The sequence below is a fragment of the Rhipicephalus sanguineus genome, unplaced genomic scaffold, assembly GCF_013339695.2.
Source record: "Rhipicephalus sanguineus isolate Rsan-2018 unplaced genomic scaffold, BIME_Rsan_1.4 Seq1043, whole genome shotgun sequence".
In the NCBI taxonomy this organism is placed as follows: Eukaryota; Metazoa; Arthropoda; class Arachnida; order Ixodida; family Ixodidae; genus Rhipicephalus; species Rhipicephalus sanguineus.
In genome coordinates this window covers 14,645-29,305 of record NW_023614224.1, presented here as the reverse complement: position 1 = coordinate 29,305, position 14,661 = coordinate 14,645, and the positions used below count along the sequence as shown (strand labels likewise).

General features: G+C 50.8%; 1 protein-coding gene across 1 annotated transcript in view; it reads left to right on the top strand.

The window, feature by feature from the left end:
- LOC119375961 (N-acetylated-alpha-linked acidic dipeptidase 2-like) overlaps positions 1–14,661 on the top strand; it is a gene marked incomplete at its 3' end in the record, with an annotated part of 58,483 nt that overhangs the window by 30,008 nt on the left and 13,814 nt on the right. The window lies entirely within an intron of this gene.

Genomic DNA, 14,661 nt, shown 5'->3' with positions numbered 1-14,661 from the left:
GTTCACTTTTATGACATAATGGTGCATTCGTTTGAAAGTATGCCCACACACACACCTTTTATTCATGCCTTACATCGGAATGTTTCGTTAGCAAAGGCTATATGCATTGCTTTCTTCATGGTAGGTCGCAGTGCCGCGGGAGTTTTAGAGTTCGTGTTTAGTCCGCTCGCTGCATTTCGAGCCCTAAGTGTTCCCATCTGTAATGAACATGTGTCGTCATTCTGTTACAAATACTTGACCGGAAGGCGGCGAAAACTTCCGATCGGTGAAGCGCATACAGTGGTTCCCCGCCCCCACTCAGTCCGTGTCATCCTGTGGAATGTTTCGTCACCATAGCCTGTGCAGCCCTAAAATGTTTTATTTGCTGTTTTTTTTCCTTTATGTGCAATTAGTTTCGTACACGTAAGCCACACTCGTCTTTCAATATGCCTCTGGATAGTGAGCCCTGTAATGCGCGTTTCGTTTCCTGATCGACATCCAGCTTGTTCCACCCGTGAAACCACCTGTTTTGAAAGTGCACGTATTGACGAATCTTCGGCATTTTCTCTTTGGAGTTTCTCTTTCTACAGTATATGTCTTAATTTGGAATAATATTTTTCTTACGAAGTCATCTTTGCTCGCTCCCCGCGCGTGAAAGGGATGCCAGTCGCTGTCTAAGAAAACAAGTAAGGTTTCACCTTGCGCGAACGCAAGGTGAAACCTTGCGCAACGCGAACGCAGGCGAACGACCCATTTGCTGCTTGAGCACCTTTAATGCCGCGAATGTTTTTTTTTTTCTTGTGCACACGAAACAATGTTAAAAACAACAAAAGTTTCGCAGTACAAGATTTCATCTGTTTCGTACGAAAGCCGTCTTACTATGTCTTGTCGTTCCTACAATGCGCATATATTCTGCTCATTCCCTGCAAAAATGTTGTGAAAGCAAGAAAAGAACGTACCTGACTTCAAGTATACGCGCATTAAGAAAAATTATTGCTGTTCCTTGGCTGTCATCTGATAGCGCCGTGCATTGTGATTCTTTCAACCTAATATAAGGAGCTCGGTACGCATTCGTACACCGACCGCGCCAGTCGACTACAATTAAGCAATATTTCTCACGTGAGTGCACAAGCAATGTGCAAGGGCTGACATTAAAACGCAGGGTCACTTCTATAGTTCTGTCGCATCAGTAGTTCATAATTAAGTGTTCAAGAAGAAATTCGAGGGAAAAAACACGCACGTGACGTATACGACGTTCTTAACTGTGATCCCATATTGGATTGTTCCGACCGGTTTTTCCAATCTCTCTTACGTATCGCAGTCTGCGACTTAAGCTTTGTAACTAGCATTCACTGCATCTTTATTCCCCCATAATCCTTGCTTGATTTGTGGCAAAAAACAAAAAACAAAAACACTTTGCTAGGCTGAACGCGAGAAAGAATAGCTGAAATGTGCATTCGTACACCGAGCGCGCCAATCGACTACAATTAAGCAATATTGCTGCGGACAGCCATCAAAAGACGATTAGGCTGAAGACAACGACGACGATTTCCAGCTACCTGCGAGCCCAGCACCTGCTCTCCCCCTGCAGTTCCGGTTTCGATGATTCAGGCAGTTGTCCGTCAGGAGATTGCAAGCATGGGACTCCACTCTGTCTGCTCGGTAAATCACGTGGACTCTCGGCCGTATCCTCCGACTGCACCCCCTTCACCGACCCAGTTCCAACCACGTTACGCAACGCTGAATGGCGCACTGCTGACGACAGGCCCATCTGTTTCATCTGCCACCGGATTGGACACATCTCTCGGCATTGTCGCAATCGCTGGAACTCTCCTGCACAGCACACGTACACTGGCTACAACCGCGCTTATGGCTCTTACCGTCCCTCTACAGCACGTGCCGATCACGCTGCCACTGAATCTGTTGCTCCTAGCCGCCCGTACTCACGCTCACCTTCGCCCCTACGCCGGCAGTCCCGCTCACCCCAGCCCCGTCGCTCCAATTCGCCAAGCTTCAACGCACGCTCCCACCCGGAAAACTAGATGATGCAGCGCCCGGAGGTGCCGCTGCATTGCTCCCTACGCTGCCAAATCCTCTACTGACCCTTTCGACCAATATGAACCTCATTGAAGTCCACATCGACGGTGTTCCTGTTCGTGCTCTAATCGACACGGGAGCCCATTTATCTGTGATGAGTGCTAGTCTTCGGACTCGCCTGAAGAAAGTTCTCACACCAGCCGCGAAGCCAGTTGTCCGTGTCGCCGACGGCGGAACAGCTTGTGCAATTGGCATGTGTACAGCTCGAGTCGACATCGCCGATCGCTCTACCATCGTTGTTTTCACCGTACTAGCCCACTGCCCCCACGACGTCATTCTAGGCTTGGACTTCCTTTCTGCTCATTCGGCGCTCATAGACTGCTCTACCGGTACTCTCCGCCTTGACCTTCCTCTTCCAGATCACCCTGCGCCGCCTCCCATTCGCCTAACCGCCGCAGACTTCGTTCGCTTACCACCCACAGCTCTGACCTACGTTGACTTGGTACCATCCTCACCCGTGCCCGACGGGGAGTACGTTGCGACTCCTGTCAAGGATGTTCTTCTCTACCAGGGTATTACAGTGCCTCGTTCTGTATTATGTATTACATCCAATCGCACATGTTTGCCAGTGGTCAACTTTGGCTTGACAATGCAAGTGCTGCCACGAGGGTTATCCTTGGCACATATCAGCGCCTTCGACGATCCCTCGATAGCATCAGTTACGTTGGAGGATGGTACTACCGAGCACACCGACCACTCGCAGTCCGCCGCATCTGTTCTCGACGACCTGAAGAGAATGATTGCGCCAGATCTACCCCCAAAGAATGCTGACGACCTCTACCGGGTTCTCTTTTCGTACCGCGATATTTTTGATCTTCATGACCGTCCTTTGGCACAAACTACGACCGTGAAACATCGCATAAATACTGGCGATGCCGCTCCTGTTCATAGGCGTCCGTATCGAGTGCCACACGCAGAGCGTCAAGTGGTTCAGGCAGAAGTCAAGAAGATGCTCACCAAGAACATCATCGAGCCATCATGCAGCCCATGGGCATCACCCGTTGTCTTAGTGAAAAAGACGGCTCATGGCGATTCTGCGTGGACTACCGGCATCTCAACAAAGTAACAAAAAAGGACGTTTACCCCTTACCTCGTATTGCCACGCCCGCTTCTTCTTTTATTTTGATGTGTTCGAGTTTGACCAGCAAGGACGGTTATCAACGCTCGACGCTGGCCCCGAAGCAGTGTTCGAGAAGCTTCACGATTTTGCTAGATCGTTTTGTTAAGATTGCGCGCCGCACGCGAATGTTCCAGCTTTCTCGAGAGATAACGCCGCCATCAGCGATATTGCTGGAAAGTTCCATAGCGCCTGTATAAAAGCCGACGCGCTTGACCGCTTGTCAGTTGATCGACGCTATCATTGTACAGCGTGTATTGCTGTAGTTCTAGTTCTCATTTTCCGGCCACAAGTTCGGCCAAATAAACAGTTTCATCCTGCAAACGCCGACTGCTGTCTTCGTTGACGTCACGACCACGTGACATCTGGTGGAGGTGCTGCTTCTTCCATGATCCGGACGCCCCCGCGAAGCGCTGACCCAAGCCCAAGCCGCGACGAGGACGACGGCAAGGAGAACCCGGATCGTCGAACAAGCCGCAGGCAGAAGGGACTACCGCCAGAGCACGGGCTCCTTCCCGAAAAAGACAGACAGTCGCAGATCCCAAGATCGACCGCAGCGACGATGACCGACCCCGTGCAGCCTGCGCCGATCCTTCTTCGGCATCCCAAGGAGCCGCCAACCTTCCGCGGGTCGTCGTTTGAAGACCCGGAGACCTGGCTTGAAACATACGACCGTGTCGCCGCCTTTAACAACTGGACCAATGAAGATAAGCTGCGTCACGTGTACTTTTACCTCGAAGACGCGGCCAGAACCTGGTTTGAGAATCGGGAGTCCTCAATGCAGACCTGGGATCTTTTCCGCAGCACATTCCTGCACACGTTCACAAGCGTCGTCCGCAGGGAAAGAGCCGCTTCTTTGCTGGAGACCCGGGTGCAGCTGCCAAACGAAAACGTCACCATCTTCACGGAAGAGATGACTCGACTTTTCCGTCAGGCCGACGCTGCGATGGCGGAAGACAAAAAGTTCGCCTGCTCATGCGGGGTGTAAAATAAGAACTTTTCGCGGGACTTGTCCGCAACCCGCCCACGACGGTCGCCGAATTCCTCACCGAGGCTACGACTATTGAGAAGACACTGGACATGCGGACGAAACAATACAACCGCTCGACGCTGTCTGCAACCAATTCCGAAGTGCACTCACTAGCCACCGACGACTTGCGCGAAACCATCCGAGCGATCGTGCGGGAGGAGTTGCGCAAGCTGTTACCTTCGCCGCAGCCTCAAGTGGATTCGATCGCAGACATTGTCCGCGAGGAAATCAAAGAGTCACTGGGTGTTCCTCAGCCGGCACCGCCGCAGCTTCAAGCAATGAGCTATGCTACTGCAGCCCGACGCAACGTCCCCCCCTCCTCGCCCACGTCAAGACGTCGCGCCGCCCCAGCAGTTCCGCCGCCAGGCACCACCGCCGCCACCACCGACGTCATACCGCCCGCCAGCCGGTCAGCGATACACACCGAGGAAGACCGACGTTTGGCGCGCCCCCGACCATCGTCCACTCTGCTACCACTGCGGAGAAGCCGGCCACACCTACCGCCGCTGCCATTATCGACAGATGGGATTGCGTGGGTTCGCCGTCGACGCGCCACGTCCACAGCAGGGGGAAAGACCACGTGACATCGCCGACTACCTGGCAGGAACGCAGTGGACCCCCCGAGGACCTTCCCGATCGCCGTCGCCAGGCCGCTACGCCTCTCCCCAACGCCGACCATACACTGGCCCAACCCGGGGCCGGTCACCTAGCCCGCATCCGGAAAACTAAGGACAGCAACCGATGGAGGTGCGGTTGCTGTACGACGAAATACCGAAGACCCTCCGCCGCCGACGCCACCGCCACGACGAAGGCTTCAGGACACGACGCGAACCCCTGACGACGAAAGCTCGCGGACCGAAGTAGACCTGACGACGCAACGTGGAAGCAGCGGAACAAACCGACGTAGCCGTGACCCGACGCCACGACCTAACTGCAACGCAAGACGACGAACTAGCGACCTCGACGTTCTTATCGACGGCCACAGCGTCACAGCCCTCGTCGACGCCGGAGCCGACTATTCTGTCATCAGTGGACCGTTCGCCACGAAGCTGAAGAAAGTAAGGACAGCCTGGGAAGGCCCCGAAATCCGGACAGCTGGAGGTCACCTCGTAACCCCGGAGGGAATCTGCACAGCGAGACTTACCATTAACAACCGGATTTATCCCGCGAACTTCGTAATCCTGCCGCGTTGCTCGAGAGATGCCATCCTTGGTATGGACTTCTTAGGCCTTCATGGTGCAATCATCGACCTGAGGTGTAAGTCAATAACACTGTCCACGGAAAAGGCACTACCACCGCACACTCCGCCAAGAAAGCACGCCTTGAATGTGCTGGAAGACCAGGTCACCATTCCCCCTCGCTCCAGCGTCATCATTTCCGTCGGCACTCAAAAATCAGCAGACCTGGAAGGCGTTGTTGAAGGCGACCAGCACCACTTGATTAACCGCAAGATTTGCGTCGCAAGAGGAGTAGCAGAGCTGCGGGCTGGGAAAGCAACAGTTATGCTCACGAATTTCAGCAATGAGTACAAGCACGTGAGCAAAGGCACGACGGTCGCCTACATCGAAGAAATCGTAGAAGCCAGCAATGCTTTCGGCCTCACCGATTCTCCCGAGCCTACTCCGACATATAAAGTGCCGCAACCAGCTTTCGACATCAATCCCAGCCTTCAGAAGCACAAACAAGAACAGCTCAAAACCCTGCTCTTGCAATACAAGGACTGCTTTTCGTCGTCGTCAAGAATTCGGCAGACTCCCGTGGCAAAACATTGCATCATAACAGAGGAAAGCGCCAGACCACTCCGTCAGAGCCCGTACAGAGTTTCGACGCGAGAACGCGAGGCCGTGAAGAAACAGGTCGACGAAATGCTACGCGACGACATCATTCAGCCGTCGAAGAGTCCGTGGGCATCCCCGGTGGTGCTAGTGAAGAAGAAGGATGGCACTCTACGTTTTTGCGTCGATTATCGTCGCCTGAACAAAGTCACGAAGAAGGACGTGTATCCCCTTCCCCGGATAGACGACACCCTCGATCGATTACACAACGCAAAGTACTTTTCGTCGATGGACCTCAAGACCGGTTACTGGCAAATAGAAGTCGACGAGAGAGACCGAGAAAAGACTGCTTTCATAACACCAGACGGCCTGTTCGAGTTCAAGGTCATGCCCTTTGGTCTTTGCTCGGCACCTGCGACTTTTCAACGGGTTATGGATACAGTACTGGCCGGCTTGAAGTGGCAGACGTGTCTCGTGTACTTGGACGACGTCGTTGTGTTTTCCTCAAACTTCGACGAACACCTTCGGCGCCTTGAAGTTGTACTTCAAGCAATCAAGACCTCCGGACTCACCTTGAAGCCTGAAAAGTGCCGCTTCGCATACGAGGAGCTCTTGTTCTTGGGTCACGTGATCAGCAAGGATGGTGTTCGCCCGGACCCGCGGAAAACAGCTGCCATCGCTGACTTCCCGACGCCCACCGACAAGAAGGCCGTACGCCGTTTTCTCGGCTTGTGCGCCTATTACAGACGTTTCGTCAAGGAATTTTCACGGATCGCCGAGCCACTGACGCAACTCACGAAGGCCGACGTCGAATTCAGGTGGGAAACGTCGCAAGTTCAAGCATTTCAAGAACTGAAACGACGCCTGCAGACGCCTCCCATACTTGCGCATTTCGACGAATACGCCGATACGGAAATCCATACCGACGCAAGCAGCGTAGGACTCGGCGCCGTCCTTGTGCAAAAGACCGACGGATTCGAAAGGGTCATCAGTTATGCTAGCCGGTCGCTATCAAAGGCAGAAATCAACTACTCCACAACAGAAAAGGAGTGCCTGGCCATCATCTGGGCTACATCGAAGTTTCGCCCCTACCTCTACGGCCGGCCCTTCAAAGTTGTGAGCGACCACCACGCCTTGTGTTGGCTAGCTAACTTGAAGGACCCTTCAGGTCGCCTCGCACGGTGGAGCCTACGACTTCAAGAATTTGACATAACCGTCGTTTACAAGTCCGGAAGAAAACACTCCGACGCTGACTGCCTGTCCCGCGCCCTCGTCGACCCACCGCCGCAGGACGATATGGAGGATGACTGCTTCTTGGGAACCATAAGTGCCGAAGACTTCGCCGAACGACAGCGAGCGGACCCAGAACTCAGAGGCCTTGTGGAATACCTCGAGGGCAAGACCACCGTCGTTCCCAAGGTATTCACGCGAGGACTGACTTCGTTTTTCTTGCGCAACGGTGTTCTCCTTAAGAAGAACTTCTCGTCGCTTCGAGCCGATTCCCTTCTCGTAGTGCCCTCGACATTGCGACCAGAGGTCCTCCAGGCTCTGCATGACGACCCGACGTCTGGACACCTGGGTGTTTCTCGGACGCTCGCAAGAATACAGGAAAAGTACTACTGGCCGCGCCTTGTCGCCGACGTAACTCGCTACGTCAAGACCTGCCGGGACTGTCAGCGACGTAAGACACCGCCGACTAGGCCAGCCGGACTTCTGCAGCCTGTCGAGCCACCTCGACGGCCGTTCCAGCAAATTGGGATGGACTTACTGGGGCCGTTCCCGACGTCCAATACCGGAAACAAATGGATCGTCGTAGCTACCGACTACCTCACCCGCTACGCCGAGACAAGGGCCCTACCCAGAGGCAGTGCCGCCGAGGTAGCGAAGTTCTTCGTTGAGAACATCCTCCTGCGTCATGGCGCCCCAGAGGTCCTCATCACCGACAGAGGTACGGCGTTTACGGCTGACCTAACTCAGGCAATACTGAGATACAGCCAAACAAGCCACCGCCGGACCACAGCGTACCACCCACAGACCAATGGCCTCACCGAGCGGCTAAACAAGACCATCGCCGACATGCTGGCCATGTATGTCGACGTCGAACACAAGACGTGGGATGCCATCCTTCCGTATGTGACCTTCGCATACAACACGGCCATGCAAGAAACGACGCAAATGACGCCGTACTCGCTCGTCTACGGAAGGAGCCCGGCAACGACGCTCGACGCAATGCTACCAACCGCCACCGACGAAGACGACCTCGACGTTGCCGCCTATTTGCAACGCGCCGAAGAAGCTCGACAGCTCGCCCGCCTGCGCATCAAGAACCAGCAGAGGGTCGACAGCCGTCACTATAATCTTCGACGACGCCACATGGAGTACCAACCCGGTGACCGTGTGTGGGTCTGGACGCCGATACGCCGACGTGGGCTCAGTGAAAAACTTCTTCGGCGATACTTCGGGCCAAACAAGGTGCTTCGACGTCACGGCGCTCTTGACTACGAGGTCGTCCCGGACGGAATTACGAACTCCCAGCGACGCCGCGCACGACCTGAAGTCGTCCATGTCGTGCGCCTTAAGCCGTTTTTTGCGCGTTAGCGAACCTGGGGACTCTACTTTTTCCTTTGTTATTGTAATTTATTTGTGTATATGCACTTGTTTTTTTCCTTTTCCATGTTGCAAGCATCGGGACGATGCTTTTTCAGAGGGGGGCAATGCCACGCCCGCTTCTTCTTTTATTTTGATGTGTTCGAGTTTGACCAGCAAGGACGGTTATCAACGCTCGACGCTGGCCCCGAAGCAGTGTTCGAGAGGCTTCACGATTTTGGTAGATCGTTTTGTTAAGATTGCGCGCCGCACGCGAATGTTCCAGCTTTGTCGAGAGATAACGCCGCCACCAGCGATATTGCTGGAAAGTTCCATAGCGCCTGTATAAAAGCCGACGCGCTTGACCGCTTGTCAGTTGATCGACGGACGACGCCCTGTTCGCCGCTATCATTGTACAGCGTGTATTGCTGTAGTTCTCATTTTCCCGGCCACAAGTTCGGCCAAATAAACAGTTTCATTCTGCAAACGCCGACTGCTATCTTCGTCGACGTCACGACCACGTGACAATATAGTAACAGTTTGATCAGCCAAATCGCACTGAACGTTTATGCTTTAGTTAGCGTTCTTCGATCCATTATTCAATTGACAAATAGTTTCGTTCATTTGACTGGGGTGCAGGTAGTGGCAAATGCAAAAGGATTGTTCTCTAGTAGCAAACACCTTGCCCGATCGGGGCCAAAAATGAGTTATTCAGAAGGTGCAGGGCAACCATCCATAGCGTATATATATTTTCACTAGAAAGAATGTTCTTCCAATTTATTGCCTCTAGTCTGAAATGATAGGTCTTGTACCCTTAGTTCCTCGCCCCCCCCCCCACATGTAGCTTTCAGTGTGTCTCTGGGACGATAGGAGAGAGAAAGCTGAGAGCACGTGACAAATCGCTGTAACTCCGCCTGTACCTCAAGGATTCTAAAAATGTTTGCTGCAGTCTATTCGTGAGGCGATAAACTCCGCTCAGTGAGGTCATTTCGTGATTGCTTGTAAAAGTGTGACAGGGCCGCTTTAAGATAATCTGGAAGTTTTCTTGTGGTCTGAAGAACCGCCCCCAGCCTTATCGTGCACAGACAACCACGTTATCTCCTACCTTCAAGTTTAGCTTGAATAACTGCCGCTCCAGCTACAAGCACGAGGTCTCACGTAGGTATATTTGGCAATACCGTGTCAGTGCATAAAGCAAGCAGGACAGTGCAGCTGCCACAGCAACACGCCAGCCCGTACAGTCGTCGCTGAAAGTAACTACGTCATATTGTCGTCGTGGCAAGTAAACATGTCATACTATCGTCCAAGGAAATAGAACGATACTGTTCCCACTATGAATAACAAAATACACAGGCTAGCGTTGGGTCATATTGACCTTAAGATGGCTGATGTAGAGTAGTGCTGACCATAGGCCGGCAAAAAATGTGGAGCTCACTCAGACTCACTCATGTAATATATTGCCACGTGCGTTTCTTTATCACATTTGGTGTATTTGGTTTTCGGCCACAAAGACTGTCAGCAACGCCCAGAGCGAACCGCGCCTCATTGTTCGAGAACCTTCGCGATCATTGTAGATCGTCTTGTTAAGATTGCGCGCAAGACGCGCACACTCGAGCTTATTCTAGAATTTGCAGGACAGCCAGCGATAACGCTGGAATATTTCGACGGCACATGTTTAAATGCCGACGCGCTTCACCGCTAGTCAGTTGATCGACGGTCGACGCTGTGTTCGCCGCTACCAGTGTATCGTTGTAGTTTGACTTTCAATTTACCGGCCACAGGTTCGGCCAAATAAACAGTTTCATCTCGAACGTGCTGACTGCTGTCTTCGTCGACGTCACGACCACGTGACAATATTTGGCCTTTGGGCTCACTCGAGACACCAAATTTTCCTCAACCGGACTCACTCAGACGAACTTTATATTTTCTCAATCGAACTCACTCGGACTCAAACTCTCCAAAATATTAGTCACTCGTACTCACTCAGACTCCAACTCACGGCTCGATCTGAGTCTGAGTGACTCGACTGATGCGTCCGTTAGCATATAATTACCTTTTTCGATCAGCAGGTGAAGCACTTAGACGTCCATATCTCGAGTAATCGGTGCTGTACGATACGCATTTTGATCTCGCTCGTACCTTGACATATGGGTTATCAGCACTTGCGATCTAATAAGTGCAGTTTTATGAAAGATATGACTCGCACGAGATATTTTTATCAATAACTTCCTTTGAATCATTTTGCGGGGGGGGGTGCAAGAGACGCCTCTGATCAATAAATATCGAGTATGAAGGCTAGTGCGTTGAAGTGTCTGTGAGTACAAGTGAGTATCAACGTGAGACGTCATCAGGCTGATAGAAATGCTGAAGTTAAGTAGTTATCACCATAGGTCGGCCAAATAACTTGGAGCTCACTCAGAGTCGCTCAAGAAATATATTTTGTGCCTAGGGCTCACTCGGACTCAGCCTCACCAACATTTGGCTCAACGGCACTCACTCGTACTCAGACTCACTAAAATTTGTCTCAACCAAACTCACTCGGAATCATTCAAAAGAATAATACTTATCCGGACTCACTCAAACTCAGACTCACGGCTGGATCTGAGTGACTCGACTCATGAGTGAGTTTGCCGATCTATGGCGCTGACTAATAATGTATAGTTATGACTGAAAGCAGCTCGTGATTAAATGTACTGGCTAGATACTGGGTAATGTCGACTAGTGTCCCGACATGTTCGTTACGAACGAAATCCCTGATCAGCTCGCGAACAATCTCAACTCGACAGTGGGGACCTTTTGTCTCAGTCTTCAGTCATCTTCCTGGACCTCTCTACCTCCGTTCTGTAACGCGATATGATGTCCTCGCTAATAGTTCCTGACCTATGCCTTACATAGAGCACACGCATTCAAATGTTGGCCAACTGCTTACTAGTGCTCACCAAATGATGGCTAACATTGGCTTGCTGTTGCCTTAGTTCAGATAATTCTTGCTCAGTGTCAGCTAATGTCGGCTTAAGCTCAATGTCCCAATTAAAACGTAGCCTAGTCTTCATTCAATTTCAGTGCGATACATGAGTTGTTTAGAAAGTTCTTACGGAGTGTTTCTGCCGTCAGGTACCCGGACTCAAGCAAGCCGAACAAAGTGAGTATTCTTTTAAGTGATCCGCTACATTGATTACGCCTTTACACACATGCTTTTTTAAAAAAACGAGGGCATGCTCAACTACGCTTCTGTGAGCTTGCTCAATGGCACCTACCATATATTGGTTGAACGGCTTTAAAACATAGTATATAGCCGACACATAATGCCAACATTGATAATTGTTGCGGTGGTAAAGAAAATCGCGTTTGCTTCAGCAACGAAGCCTACTCGTTCTTCGTGCCGGAAGATGTGGACCACGCTGCAAACACTTCGAACAGTAAATATTGCACCCATCAGTTTACTAAACTTGCTGACGGGAACTTTGCACATTATCGTTAGCTGTTTAGGTACACAGCTGTGGTGCAAGCACCCTTCAATGGGGCCAAAGTTAGCGAGGATACAGACCCCTCTGAGTCAAGCAGCAGCACACACACACTGCCGGCAGGATGACCATTTGCACGTAAACTCTTTTAGAGAGTGAAGTGTGCGCTAAAGATCCTGAATGCCATGACACGCAAAAGCTGTCGGGGAAGCTCTTATCAAAAAGTGTGCTGAGGGGCGCGAGTTTTTTTCGTTAGAAGAAACCGGGCGTGCAGGAATCTTTCGCGGAGGATAGAAAAATGCACTATACTCGGTCACAACCTAAAAAAAAAAAAACATGTTAATTCCACCCACAGTCATTGCTGTCGCTCCCACAGAGAATTTGCATAAGTGCTCCGTTCAACAGCGCTTACGCATTTTAGTGGCGTCAAGCTCTTCACACAAGGGTTTCAGATGGCTGAATTTTCCGTAGAAACCCACGTTAACCGCAGGTATTAGGTGACAGACATGAAAGTCCTGGTAAATTTCATGAGGGATTCTGAATTCGCTACTCAGCCAAATGTAATAGTTTAGGTAGCAACGGTGATCCCTCAACTTTTCATATGCGTAGTAATTGCATTAGCCGAGAAAAGGTACTTGCGGCTCCAGCGGAAACCAGCTAGCACGACTGTCTTTCATAGGCGGAGGCCAGGCGCGCCACGGTTGTGTGGGCGGGGCTGGCATGCTTTTTTCTTAGTTCGTAAGCGAGTGTAGTACGACCAACTTTACAGTTGAGGCCGCTTGTTAGGTATTGCTACTTGGGCAAAGAGACATTGCGTTACCTTGTGAGAGTGAACTGGCGGCTTTCAGTACATCCCGCATAGTAATAGGACGTCCACCAACAGATACGGTTGGTATTTGCAAGGCTGGTGCGACTACTCACAAGCTTTGAACATTATGCCTTGCCTTACTGCTGTCTGCTCATCCACAAGTACTCCGTAAAAGATATTGGCATACTAGGTTCCCCTCCACGGATGAGGCTGCATTGTTGGAATATTGGGCATTTTGTGTCATATTTATTATCATATAAGCTTCAACAACGGGATTATTTTTTTTCTTTCGCTCCAGGCGCAGCTACTTGAACCCGATGGTACAGTTCGTCACGAGGCGAAGTTCAAAGAAAAGAGGGAGACCGGCAAGATGAGCGTGGTACCTGGCTACCTGGCCTTTTCGCCCAACGGCGCAGTCAAGGTTCCACCGGCAAAATTTTGTCACTTCATCTTGTAGAATAGCTTGCAGTGTACTTGTAAATGCGAGGCATTTCTTGCCGAACCAAAGGAACTTCGAGCGTTTCTATATACGTGTCTATCTATATATCTGGCGGCCTACGTCTCGGTGCTCTCCTGATCGCCTCCTTAGCTTGTAGATCCAAAATTTACCTCGGAGGGTAAGGGGGTTTGTACGAATATGACTGTCTGGTCATGACATGAAAAAGGTGAAAAATCTGACGCGGACGTCGTCAAACCCTTTCCTCCAGACACGTGTGGCACATACCCGTATACCACGGGTCATAATAAGGGGGTATGTGCCACAGGTGATTCACAGTTTATAACTTCATAGGAACGGCGAAAACACACAATGCGAGAGCGTAAGAAAGAACCGACTATCGGCAGCGTTGACCCCACGAATGCAAAGATTAAATATCAAGATCCCAGCTGGAATCAAAGCGAAGCATTCTGCGTGGAAGTCAGGTATTTTATCGCAGAGCCATGCCAGGTGTTGAAACTGCTTTAGAAAAATACCCTATGCAGGCGTAATGTCGGTGAAGCATCAATTGTGGTTGCAATGTTCGCTATCTAATTTTATACCAAGCTGTAAACATTACACAAGTGCACATACGTTATACAGGCGTCATGCCGGGTTAACGTCAATTGTGGTTCCAGTGTTGGCTCCGCTTTCATAGAAGTCTAATAAGCATTACATTTGTATTCCTATGATTCAGCCAGCTGTATTCAAGCGTTGCTCGACCCCGGAGGAATACGCCAACGAAAGTTACGTATGGTATTCAAATCATCGCACCATAAAGTGCCCTTCGCTTCGTTAGTACTGCTCTAGGCCGAGATGATGTTACGTCAAACCATAAGTTATTGTTTAAACGCTAGTCTAGTCGACGTGCCTGCTAAGGCCACGATGTGCACTAACTACTACGCTTACAGAAAAACGTTTATCCACCTCGTAAAGCTTGGCTCAATGCCAATAAATGCAGCATAGACAACTACTCCCTGATTGCTTCTCATGAAACCGATTCCCACAAGGAGTGGGATCTGCCGGATTTTTCGAAAAACGTTCACAAGGCAAACTGAGAATTTCAGTGCACGCTGAATGAATAAGGCTGAAGAGGCAGCATGGACAGCATGTACTACTGTACTTTTATTGTCGCAACGTGTCAGACGACCAATTATTGATCTTGTGTGATACTTCATGACGATGGAGCAGTAATGCAGTGCAGTAAATTACGTCACCGATAAGGCTGAACGGTCAGCATAGACAGTTGGTGCCGGTTGGCCAGGTAAAGGGCTCTGTACGGTCATAAATACCCGTCGTAACTAGGATGGTACACAATACCACACCAGTT